We start from the raw sequence: 11,923 nt of genomic DNA on the forward strand, positions 1-11,923 counted from the left end.
CCTCTTATCAAAGCGACCATGAGCTCCCAGCTCGGCTGGGCCACAGGGCCCAGGGAGACATGGGCAGGGAAGAGGTGCCCTGATGGCCCCAGCCCCGGGGAGGCAGAGCTGGGAGGTGGCATCACCCTGCTGGTAGTTTAGACCATGTGAAGCCATCCGGGATTCCTCACCTGTTGATCACCCTGCTTGGGGTCAGGGCTTATCCCCCTCTCCTGACACTCAGGAGCTGTTAAATGGGGCAGGGGGTGCTGGTGTCACCCACCCTGTCCCCCACGTTCACTCAGGGCTGCAGAACTGCTCTCCTGTTGCTGCCATCCCTGCTCTGGGATGGTTTTCCCGTCCTGTCCCACTCTCAGCACGCCCTGGCCGGGGAGCACTGCCCTGAGTGTGCTCATGATGCTCCCAGCTCCCGCGAGGACACAGAACCCCGAAGAGCCTCACAGGGCAGCAGCCACGTGGGCGGGAAGCCTCGAGCCCACACGGCACCAGATTTAGCCACAGACACGCTCCTAAAAATAGCCGGGAGCTGGGAGGATGCAGAGCTGCATCTGCTGCCACAGGGAGCAGCCCAGAGCTCCAGCCCTCATCCCCCGGGCTGGGACGGGTGGAGGGATGGAGCTGGCAACGATGGAGATGGAGGGATGGAGCTGGGATGGAGATGGGATGGATGGAGATGGAGGGGTGGAGATGGGAGTGATGGAGATGGGAGAGATGGAGATGGGATGGAGATGGGATGGATGGAGATGGAGGGGTGGAGATGGGATGGATGGAGATGGAGGGGTGGAGATGGGATGGATGGAGATGGAGGGGTGGAGATGGGAGAGATGGAGGGATGGAGATGGGAGGAATGGGGCTGGGAGGGGTGGAGATGGGAGGGATGGAGCTGGGCTGAACAGAGTTGGAGTGAACAGAGCTGGGCTGCACAGGACTGGCCCCAGCACAATCTGGCTCGAGGAGAGTTCAGAGCCACCAGGCTGGAAGGGTCCAGCCACCCCTGTGCCAGCCTGGTGCCAGGGACAGGAGGACACCAGGATGGACACGAGGTGCTCGTGGTGCTGGGATATGATTCCACAGGGGAATCAGATGTGCAGCTGTGGATAAGAACAGTGAGAGCTGATAATATTTAGCACCCTTAAGGCAGGCAGGGCTCTGCAGCTCCCACCTGATGGGTGCCGGGAGGTGGGTGTCCCTGGGGGGTTTGGGGGAGAAGCTGGGGGCACAGCCAGGACCCAGAAAGCTGTGGTGCCTGGCTGTGAGCTCTGGTGTGGCCACAACCTGCCCCTGATCCCAAGAGGGGCCTGACCTGCAGCTGATAAAACACGCTAAAAATACCAGGATAAACACGAGGGAATGCAGGCGGGGTGTGAGCATCCCGGGCTGGAGCAGCCAGCCCCCCCTCCAGCCTCGCCCAACCCCCGCAGATAACCCCAGCCCAAAACACTAACCCAGGGCCCATCTGGTGTCCAAGTGATGAGCACAGATGTGTTTGGGATTTCCGAGCCGGCTGGCAGCCGTTCAGACCTGCCGCAAGCTGCACCTGCTGCAGGATATTTTCCCTTCTGGATTTAATCCCCATCCCCCAGCGGCTCCAGCCGCCCCCCAGGGCTGGGCAGGCAGAAGGAGACCCCCCCACAAGTGATGACCTTCCTGACCCGTGCCCGTCCCTGCCATAAATATGGATGTGGGAGCAGGAGAAGGGGCAAGGAAATGCCCGAGAGGGGCCCTGCACTGTCCAAACCTCAGCCCCCCACCCAGGAAATGCCTGGGGGAGGGCTTGGTGTCACAGCCACCCTGCCCCAGGAGGGATTCCACCACCTCTGGGTGTTTTGGGGAGGTCAAAGGATTTCCGGGAGCATCCTCAGCCACAGAGACCCCAAGCCCTTCACTGCAGACCGAGCGAAGGGATGCTGGTTTGGAAAGCACCCAGAGCATTTCCCAGCCCATCACCATCGCCCCCCAATTAACACAATTAACACACCGCTCTCTCTTACATCTGATCAAGGCTCTCCCAGCTCAGATGTTGACCCCTGTGATGATCGCGGAGCCTGCGGAGGGAATAAACAGCAAATCCCCTTTTAAATGAAGGGCTCGCCGAGGGATTAGGAGCGAAGGGGTGGCCTGTCCCCCCCCCGTGTCCCCCCCGGGGCTGCCTGTGCAGATATTCTGGGCAGGAGAGGCCTCGTCTGTCCGTCTGGCCCGTCTGAAGTGCTCCTGGCCGATGGGGAGTGATTAGGATTAGACACATCCAGGATGAGAGTTTTTTCACCAGATAGGGATGATAATGGGACCCATGGGGAGGATTAGGGTCCCATCTGTGTGTCCGTCTCCTCCCGGCTCTGCTGCCCCAGCGTGTCCAGCCGGGCTCTGGGATGGCAGCGCTTGGAGGCTGCACTCCCACCCCATCCCCACCAGGATCAGGTGGCACCAAGGGCTTGTGGCCATCTGGGGTGGCCAAAGGGCAGTCCTGCAATGGGCACAGCACCCAGCACCCCTGGTACCATCCCTGGGTACCCAGCATCCCTGGTACCATCCCTGCATCCCAGCATCCCTGGGAACTCAGCATCCCTGGGAACTCAGCATCCCTGTGAACTCAGCATCCCTGGGTACCCAGCATCCCTGGTACCATCCCTGTGGCATCCCAGCTCAGCCCCTGTGGTACCATCCCCCTGCATCCCTGGGTACCCAGCATCCCTGCATCCCTGTGGTACCCAGCATCCCTGCTCAACATCCCTGGGATACCCAGCATCCCTGCATCCCTGTGGCACCTATCATCCCTGATCCCTGGGGAATTCAGGCATGCCCCTGACACGTCCTGGCTCGGGGCCACCTGCACACCCCGGGGATGCTGCCGAGGGCACAGGGTGACACCTCCCTGCGAGCACGACTGGAGCCTTTGCCATCCCTGAGCTCCCCATCCCCGGCGTGAGCCCGGCGCTGCCGGCCCGGCCTCCTGGAGGCGAGCGGGGAGAACCGGCCCGTTCCCGGCTCCCAGCGCCGCACGGCGCTCCCTGCGGCAGCATTCCTCCCTGCTGAGCTCAGAGGCACCCGCGGAACCCCCGGCTCTGCCAAGCACAAACATTTCCTATTTGGGATGTTTGTCCCGGCGTGTGTGCGGCCAGAGGATCCCAGGGCAGGCCGCAGGGTCCCAGGGAACACTGGAGGGTCCCAGGGAATGCTGGAGGGTCCCAGGGAACACTGGAGGATCCCAAGGAAAGCTGGGGGATCCCACGGAAGGCTAGAGGGTCCCAGGGAAGGCTGGAGGGTCACAGGGAAGGCTGAAGGGTCCCAGGGAAAGCTGGAGGATCCCAGGGCAGGCTGGAGGATCCCAGGGAAAGCTGGAGGGTCCCAGGGCAGGCTGGAGGGTCCCAGGGAAGGCTGGATGGTCCCAGGGAAAGCTGGAGGATCCCAGGGAACTCTGGAGGGTCCCAGGGAAAGCTGAAGCTGCTGTGCCTGCTGTAATTATGGGGGGAGAGAGGGGGAGAGAGAGAGAGAGAGGAGAGAGTGGCATTTTGAAGTTTGGATAAAACCTTAATTGAAGTCTTGGCTGGTGTTAATTATATTAAAGGCAGAGTGAGCGATGGGCTTTTTATTAGTTAATGAGGATTTTCATTTTCTGGCAGAGAAGCCCTTTGATGTTTCCAGGACTAATGGCTGTTAAATTCAACTTACTCGCTTTGCCAGCGCTGGAGGGTGATGGGGAGCAGGGGCTGCTCCATCACGGTGCCCAAAGCCCTGGGAGCCACCAGCCGCTGTGGGGGGAGGACAGGGATTCTCCCACCGCGTCCCCACCGGGGTCATGTGGGAACAGGGATTTGCAGCCGTCGGGGTGGGAGATGGGCTGTGCTGCACAGGAGCACGCACCCGGCAGCCCTGAGGTGTGCAGGCATCCCCTGCATCCCACGGATCCTCAGCGTCCCTGGACATCCCCGGGGCACCCCCAGGCTGTCCCATGTCCCTCCAGCCCCGTCCTCCTCTCCTCCCGGATTTTTCCAGACTGTCTCCGAGCCCCGAGCCCCGTGCCAGGCCGCCTCCCTCCTGCCACAATTAGCATTTATTACGATTATTTTGCATTCATTACCCGCCGAGCCCGTCTGAAATCATGTGCAAATTCCCTGTGCGTCACTTTTCCCACCCTTGCCGGGGAAGGGCTGCACGCTCTGAATTTTCCAGGCTCGGGGAGCGCCCCAGCCACGTGGCCAGGCTCCCCAGCCGGGTGCTTTGGAGCGCTCATCAAGACCCAGAGTACTTTGCATTTCAAATGCTGGCAGGCAAGAGCCAGGCAGGAATCTGGGATTCGGGGAATATTCAGGAAGAAAACGGGCTTGGGTTTGTCCTCAGGTTTGGGTTTGTCCTCGGCCTCGCCTCGGCCCACAGGAGGTTCTGGGGTGGGAGCTCGTGGCACTCCAGGGGGTTCTCCCCACAGGGCAGAGCCCCAGGGAGCCCAGCAGTTCCAGGAGGATTTGGGGTGCCCGGTGGGGCAGGATGGGGTGCGGTGAGGGGTCGGTGGCAGTGGGCACAGGAGGCCCTGCAGCAGCACTGGCAGCACTAAGAGGGGCTGGGGGGAAGGGGGGGTCCCCCAAGGCTGGGTGAGGAGGGGTTGCTCCCCCCAGACCCCCCACAAACGGCAGCTCAGCCCCTCCTGGGGGGCCGCTCTGCGTGTGGCTGCCGTGGGGCAGGAGGGGAGGGCAGGGGGGCTCTTTCCTGGTAATTGCCCCTCGTCCTTCCCAGCCAGGCTCACGGAGGGAGCCGGGGGGGGGGACACAGCTTAAGCTATCAATGGTCCTGCCTTGATGGGAATAAAATATGCACTGAAAGACATGAAAATGGAGTAAATAAAAGAGATAAAAATGGAACGATCAAGCCAGCAACTTCTTCTCCTCTGATTAAAAAGAGAGAGTGGGGGGGGGGGGAGAGGGGATGCGCTGAGCCCTTGAAGAGGCAGCTGCTGCCGCAGCCACAGCTCTGATAAAGGGGCTGAGCAGCCTGTTTGGGAGAGATAAAGTGAAGTCCCAGCGTTTCCTGTCCTCAATCCAAGCCTTACCATCAATATTAATACAGCCTGACAAACTGGCGTTTAAGATAGAATAAATATAGACTGGTGCTGCTATTACCTAGACCTTATTAATCTGCTTGGAGGCATTTAAATGCCGTTAAAAATATGGAGTTTACTCGCTGGCACTTCAATAGCTTCACAATCCATCAGCGTTTTGTTTTCCACCCTCCTCCTCCCCTTCCCGAGCTGGTGGCTCTGACCTGGGCTGCTCCGGGCTGGGAGAGAGGAGCCAAGGGGGGGAACCGAGGTGGGAGCTTGGCTGGAGGATGATGATGGTGATGATGGGTGGGAGCTCAGCCCGGGGCATGGAGCGCAAACCCCTTGAGATGGTGAGTGGAGCATCCCGGGACTGCAGAACCCTCAGGTCCAGGTGATGGGAACTTCACCTGTGTGCTCCTGGCTAGGAGAGACTCGGGGCTCCAGGGTGCAGCAGCCAGAGAGCCCCCAGGCAGGGGAGCAGCCCCTGCAGCCCCCGCAGCTGTGGGATGGACAGGACCCAGCAGGTGCTTGGGAAGCTGCTCCCCACCCTGACTGGGCTGCCGTAGCTGTGGCACCCAAGCGCTCCTTCCCTGCCAGCCCCGGGCCACAGCCACCGCTTGGTCCCCAGCACGTCCCTGCCCCAGAATCCACAGTGGTGGCAGCAGCTCTGGATTCAGGAGTGCCCGGCGCACGGCAGGGCCTCCGCGGTGCGGGGATGATCCCTGTGTGCCAGGACGCCTGGCAGGGGGGCCCTGGTGTGGGGCAGGACCCAGGGGTGCCAGGCACGTGGCAGGGACATCCCTGCACGTGGCAGGACCTGTGGGTACCCGTTGCATGGCAGTGAGACTCCAGTGTGGGAATGGATCCGTGCGTGCCAGGGGCACGGCAGGGTGTGGGGCAGGACCCCTGGGTGCCAGGCATGTGGCAGGGTGTGGGGCAGGGTTGATGGGTGCCAGGCATGTGGCAGGGTGTGGGGCAGGGTTGATGGGTGCCAGGGGCACGGCAGGGTGTGGGGCAGGGTTGAAGGGTGCCAGGGACACGGCAGGGTGTGGGGCAGGACCCCTGGGTGCCAGCGACATGGCAGGGTGTGGGGCAGGGTTGATGTGTGCCAGGGACATGGCAGGGTGTGGGGCAGGGTTGATGGGTGCCAGGGGCACAGAGGGGTGTGGGGCAGGGTTGATGGGTGCCAGGGGCACAGAGGGGTGTGGGGCAGGGTTGATGGGTGCCAGGGGCACGGCAGGGTGTGGGGCAGGACCCCTGGGTGCCGGGCACTCGGCAGGGCCAGCACCCCGGGGCTGTGGGGCGCAGATGGGGCGTGCGGGGCAGGCGGCGCGGGCGGCGGGAGCGGCGCTCATCAGACGTGTATTATTCATCGGCAGCTTCTGTCGCCTGCCATCTGCTCCGGCTGCGCGCAGGGCGGGCGGCAGCGGCCCAACGGGGCTGCGCGGGCCCCGCTGCCGCTGTCACACCTGGGCTGCCACCGCGGCCGCCCCGCGCGGGGGGTGGCGCCCCGGGCAGGGTGCGCCATGGATGGCCCCGCTGCCCCTCGGGGATGCTCCACGGGCTGGGTGCCTCCAGGAGGGATCGGGGAAAAGAGATGACACCGTCGTGTGCCATCTGGGTCGTGCCAGGGGTGCCCTGGTTGTGGCACAGCCGGCGCTCAGCCCCGGGCAGGATGGAGCCCTTCCCGAGGCAGAGGCAGCTCCGAGCTCTGTCCAGGGCTCAGCTCAGCTCCGAGTGCTGCCAGGGCTGGGCTCAGCTCACTCTCCGAGTGCTGCCAGGGCTGGGCTCTCTGAGCTCAGGGCTGGGCTTAACTCTGAGTGCTGCCAGGGCTGGGCTCAGCTCAGCTCCGAGTGCTGCCAGGGCTGGGGAATCCACGCCCAGAGCAGGACGTTCCTCCTCGGAGCGCGCAGCCGAGCTCATCCTGTATCCAAGCAATACCTTCATCTCCTCACCGTTTAATTAAAACCCTTGATGAACTTTCTAATGCGAGCGTGGCGGCCCCGGAGGTGCTGCCTGTGCGGGAGGGGAGGTCCCAGCTTGGGGACAGGCATTGTCCCACTGCCCCATTTCTGCCCCTCCCCTGAGCACCCTCCAAGCAGGAGCTTGCTGCTCCGCATTGATAATTGCCGGGTTTAATTACTCGGCAGCCAAATGACCTTTTGCATCTTGCAGCGAGGCCATGAAAGGTCTCCCCGAGTGGGAGCAGCCGTGCAGTGGGAGTGTGACAGGGCTGACAGGCCACCAGCATCACCCCAGCAGGGGGCCAAGGTGTCCCCCAGCAGGGGACAAGGCCAAGGTGACAACAGGACCAAGGTGTCCAGGGCAGGACCCTTCAGTGTCCCTGGGGAGAGCTGGGGACTGCTACCCATGGCCTGGGAGGGAGCATCCCTGGGGCACAGCTGTCCTGGCAGCCCCATCCTGGAGCAGGGTGCAGCTCCCTGCACATGGGGGCTCCCTGCCGCCCCTCTGCCCTCCCGAGCTGCCTCTGGAGCAGCCTCATCCCTTCTCCTTCCCTTTTCTCCTGGAAACAAAGCCCCGCGGCTCGGCAGAGGCTGATGCCAGCCCACAGGCCGGGCACAGCCCCTGCCTGCACCTCTCTGCACCTCCCTGCATGTGTCCTGGCAGCCTTGGCCTCACCTCGCAGGGAAAGGAGCCTTCTCCTGGCGATAATTACGGAAAAGTTCAGCGCTGGGAGAGGCGGGGGGAGGGCTGTATTAAAATGCATGCGCACAGCTTGGGCCTCGCAGCAGATGTTGGCATAATTAGAGAGGAAAAAATTATGAAATTAATTTGTGGTTCAATGTAAATTTTGGCGTTGGGGGGAAAGCTGGCGCGTGCTCCCTGGCTGCCAGCGGGACCCGCCGGGCTCTGGGGGGACACCGAGCCCAGAGAGGGGCACCGGGGTGGGAGATGCCTGCCCTGGGTGGGGAAGGGGCTGGGCAGTGCTGCATCCCCGCCCTGTCCCAGTGCAGAGGTGGGGAACAGCCTGGAGAGGCGGTGGCCAGCCCAGGGAGAGGGATCGTGCCTGAGGAGATGGATCACCAGCCCCGGGAGAGGGACCAGCAGCCCGGGACGCTGGGCCAGCACCCTGGGGAGATGAACTGCCCTTCCCTCCAAACGAGGGTGCGAGCAGAGGAGGCTGGGGAGGAAAAATAAAAACCAGGGTCAGCAATGGCTGTGGTTGGGAGTTTCTTTGGGGAGGAAAAATAAAAACCAGGGTCAGCAATGGCTGTGGTTGGGAGTTTCTGTTGAGCCCCCCAGATATATGTTTGTTAATACACTCAGTGTCACAAACAGCCTGGAGGGGACACAGTTCGGATTGTCCTTCAGGGTGACACACCTTGAGGTGTGTGAGGACCTTCCTCGTACACAGGGCTGACATTCCCAGACCACGCTGGAGCCAGACAGAGCTTTGCTTTCCCCACTCGGCTTCTCCCATCCCCTTTCCCTTTGGGAGATGAAGAGGAATTCATATCTGCCACCTCCCCCTGGCCCCCCGGCCCCCCTGGCCCGGGGAGGAGGTGCGGGCTCAGCTTTAGCACCCACGGATGGGCACATCCTCCAGCCACGGCTCTGCACCGCTGCGCCAGGGATGTGCTGTGCCAGGTGGGCACAGTCTGCCAGCACCTCCTGGAAAATTTGGCTCAGCCCCAGGGTCCGCAGCTGTGCTGGGCCAGGCAGAGCGGGGAGAGGGGGATTTTTGCTGGACCTTTCATCCCCACCTCTTGCAGGTGGTGTTTATTCAGGGAGACCCTGAATTTGTGCTGCTGGAGGAGAGGAGCAGCTGCAGGAGGTGGGTGGGGATGGGTCAAGGAAGATGTGCTCAACTCAGAACCTCCAAAACTCAGCGTGCCCCCAAACCATGCCCCCAACCATGGGAGAGCCCCCGGCCTGGCTCTGAGCACCCCTAGAAATTCTGGGGCTTGCAAGCCCCTGCTCTTCCCAGTTCTCCTGGGCAGCCCAGGGAGGGGCACAAGCAGCCCCCATGGGTGCCAAGCCCTGGCTGTCCCTTCCCTCATCGTCCAGCAGCTTGGCCAGGGCTGGCTCTGCAGCCTGGGAGTCGTTCCCACATCCCATTAACCCCTGGGATAAGTGGAGGCGCATCCCTGGGACAGGCGTGGTGGGGTGGGAGGAGAGGGGCTCTCCCTGCCGGCATTGGGATGCTCCGGGCATCACCTACAGGGAGAAGCGAGATGGGGAGGGCCCGGCAGAGACCCCTGCACCCCTCGCCCTCCTCCCGCGGCGCTGAGCAGGGCGGGTGCCCCAGCCAGGCACGGGCACGGCGGGCGCGGGCTGCTCCCGGTGCCCGTGCGCTCCCGGTGCGGTTCCATCTGGCTCCATCTGCTCCCGCCCGGGCTCGGCGGGCCCGAATGTGGGTCGTGGCGAGCGCGGGTGGCACGGCACGGCACGGCACGGCCGGGCAGCAGCTGATCCCCCCGGGCTGTGGGGCTGCGCCGCCGGCCGGGATTACCCAGCTGCTGCCCAGCTGGCACGGGCACCGTCTCCTCCGAAAGGTTCCCTTCCCGGGGATTACGGATAATGCATCTGGAGCAGCGCTCGCTCATCCAGGTTTGTGATTTATCTGAAAATCAAATTCCAGTAATCTCGCCTGCCATCTGGCCCCCGCGGACGCGCGGCCGCCCCGGCGGGCGGGGGGCACGGGCAGGGCCGGGGGGCTCCGGGTCCCTCCCGAGCATCCCCCGCGGCAAGGACAGAGCGGCTGCGGCTCCCTGGGGCCGCGTGAGGCCGCCTGCGAAGGAGATGGCCCAGGAAGCATTTTGGGGAGGATGCGGAGCGCCAGGATACAGGACCTGGGGAACTCAGCTCCTCGCAGGGATGTCCCTGTGTCCCCGCACAGCCCTGGATGGCACCATGAGGGCAGGACCCGGAGAGCTCAGAGCCGCGCACGGATGTCCCTGTGTCCCCACACAGCCCTGGGATGCGGGCAGCGCCCGGGCAGCTCAGCTCCTCGCAGGCACACGGGCAGGAAGAGGCGATGGGGAGGACGTGACGACCCCGGCCCTGCCCAGGGGACATCCTGGCAGCGGGGACGTCCCGCGGCCCAGCAGGGAAGGCAGGAGAGAGCAGGATCCATCCTTTCCCCCGGCAGGAGTGGCCCAGAGGGGAGCCGGCGCCCCCAGCATTCCCCTCCCTGCCCCTCGTTCCCAGCTCATTAAGGCTCTCCCATTATTCTGACATTTTGTGCGCGTCACGTAGCGGGAAGAAGTAATTTACTTAGAAGAAATTAAAAGTTCATTTTAATTGAGCGCACACTGCAGTATGCAAATGCGGGCGCATTATGTACACTGATGCGGAGACAAAGGCTGTAATCAACTGTTAACCCTTTCCGAGCCAGCCCCGCGCTCCTCCGCGGCGCCGGCGCCGCTCCGGCCACTCCGGAGAGCCCTCAGCCCGTTTGGGACGTGTCCCTTCCCGGAGCAGGGGCAGGACCAAGCCCCGGGCACCGCGGCGTGCGGCTGGCGTGCGGCAGCCAGACGGGCATGCCGGGGACGGAGGTGTCCCCACACGGCTGTGACGCGCTGGGATGGCTCCGAGCCAGCGAGACACGGTGGATGATGGGGCAGGGGGTCTCCAGGGGTGAGGAAGGCATTTCGGGGGGCTGGCGTGGAGGTGCCAAGGGATACCCCCGGGGATACATGTCCAAAGGCCAAAATAGGGCTCGTTGCTGCTGCGACCACCCTCAAATCCAAATACCTGGATGTCGAGAGCTGGATGTGAGGGTGGTCCAGCTGCGAGGAGCCCGTGATATTCCCGACATCCTGTTGCTATTTTTTTAATGTTTTTTTTACTACCTGTCAGACCTGAGAATTTTTTAGTGGCAGCACAAATGGAACCGGCTCACAGATGCGAGATGACAGCCCGCTGCAGGAGACAGACAAATTACCTCCAACCTCGGCTCAAGACGCCCACAGACTCCCAGACAAAGGGAGGTGGTGTTTGGGGGGCTGCTGGGTGTTGTCAGTGCTCAGCCAGGCTCCCACCCTGCTCCTTGGGCGCTCTCCCGTGTGCGCGGATTCCGTGGGACAAAGGGGCTTCGGGGAAGGCTCATCCAACACCGTATTGCGGGTGGATGATGTTAAAAATCAGAGAGCCCTGAGGGCAAAGGTGTCCCTTTGAAGGGGATGACAGAGTGGACCCAGCCACTCTTGGACACCGTTGGGAATCCCTTCTCCTGGCTCTGCCGAGGATGGCAGGGATGGATCTGGGATGGGACCCTGCCACCCTGAGGGGGTGACAATGAGTGACTTTTCAGCCTGGAAGCACACGGGGAGGAGGGCTGGGGGACACCTTGGGGCTGCCACCTCCACCTCAGCCGCCCTTCGTCTGCCCTGTGCTCGCAGGAGCCGCAGCCGCAGCGCTGGCAGCGAGCTCGGGGGGCAGCCCGGGTGGTCGGCAGGGTTAATTGCTGTGTGTAACCTTTGCAGCCCGTCCCACGTGCCGGCTGGGCGCCGGCTCCGCAGCTCCAGATGGCACCCGGGAAAGAGTTAAGTCCGCTGTGATCAACAGCAAGAAGCAAGTGGTAAACAGTTTTTCTCTCCCTCTGCTAAATTAATATGCAAATTCCCCCCCTTCTCTCCCCCCCCCCCCTTGCTTCGAAATTAGCGAGGTAGAATGCTTGGGCTAATTATGCATTCAAACGAGCAGGCTTCGTTAATGTGGCACTAAGAGGAGCCTGAAAATGATTGTGAGACGATGAAATTGAAATTGGAGCACGGCACTTCTAATGCATCTGGAGTCACTCTTGCGTGCCCCGGCAGATGTAACCTGGCAGTGACCGGCAGCCCCCGCCTGCACCCGGGCACCAGCGGCACCCAGCACCCCAGAACCTCCTCCAGCTCCCCCAGCCCGCCCCAAAACCGGCCCCTT

This window comes from Motacilla alba, chromosome 11 (assembly GCF_015832195.1).
Source record: "Motacilla alba alba isolate MOTALB_02 chromosome 11, Motacilla_alba_V1.0_pri, whole genome shotgun sequence".
NCBI lineage: Eukaryota > Metazoa > Chordata > Aves > Passeriformes > Motacillidae > Motacilla > Motacilla alba.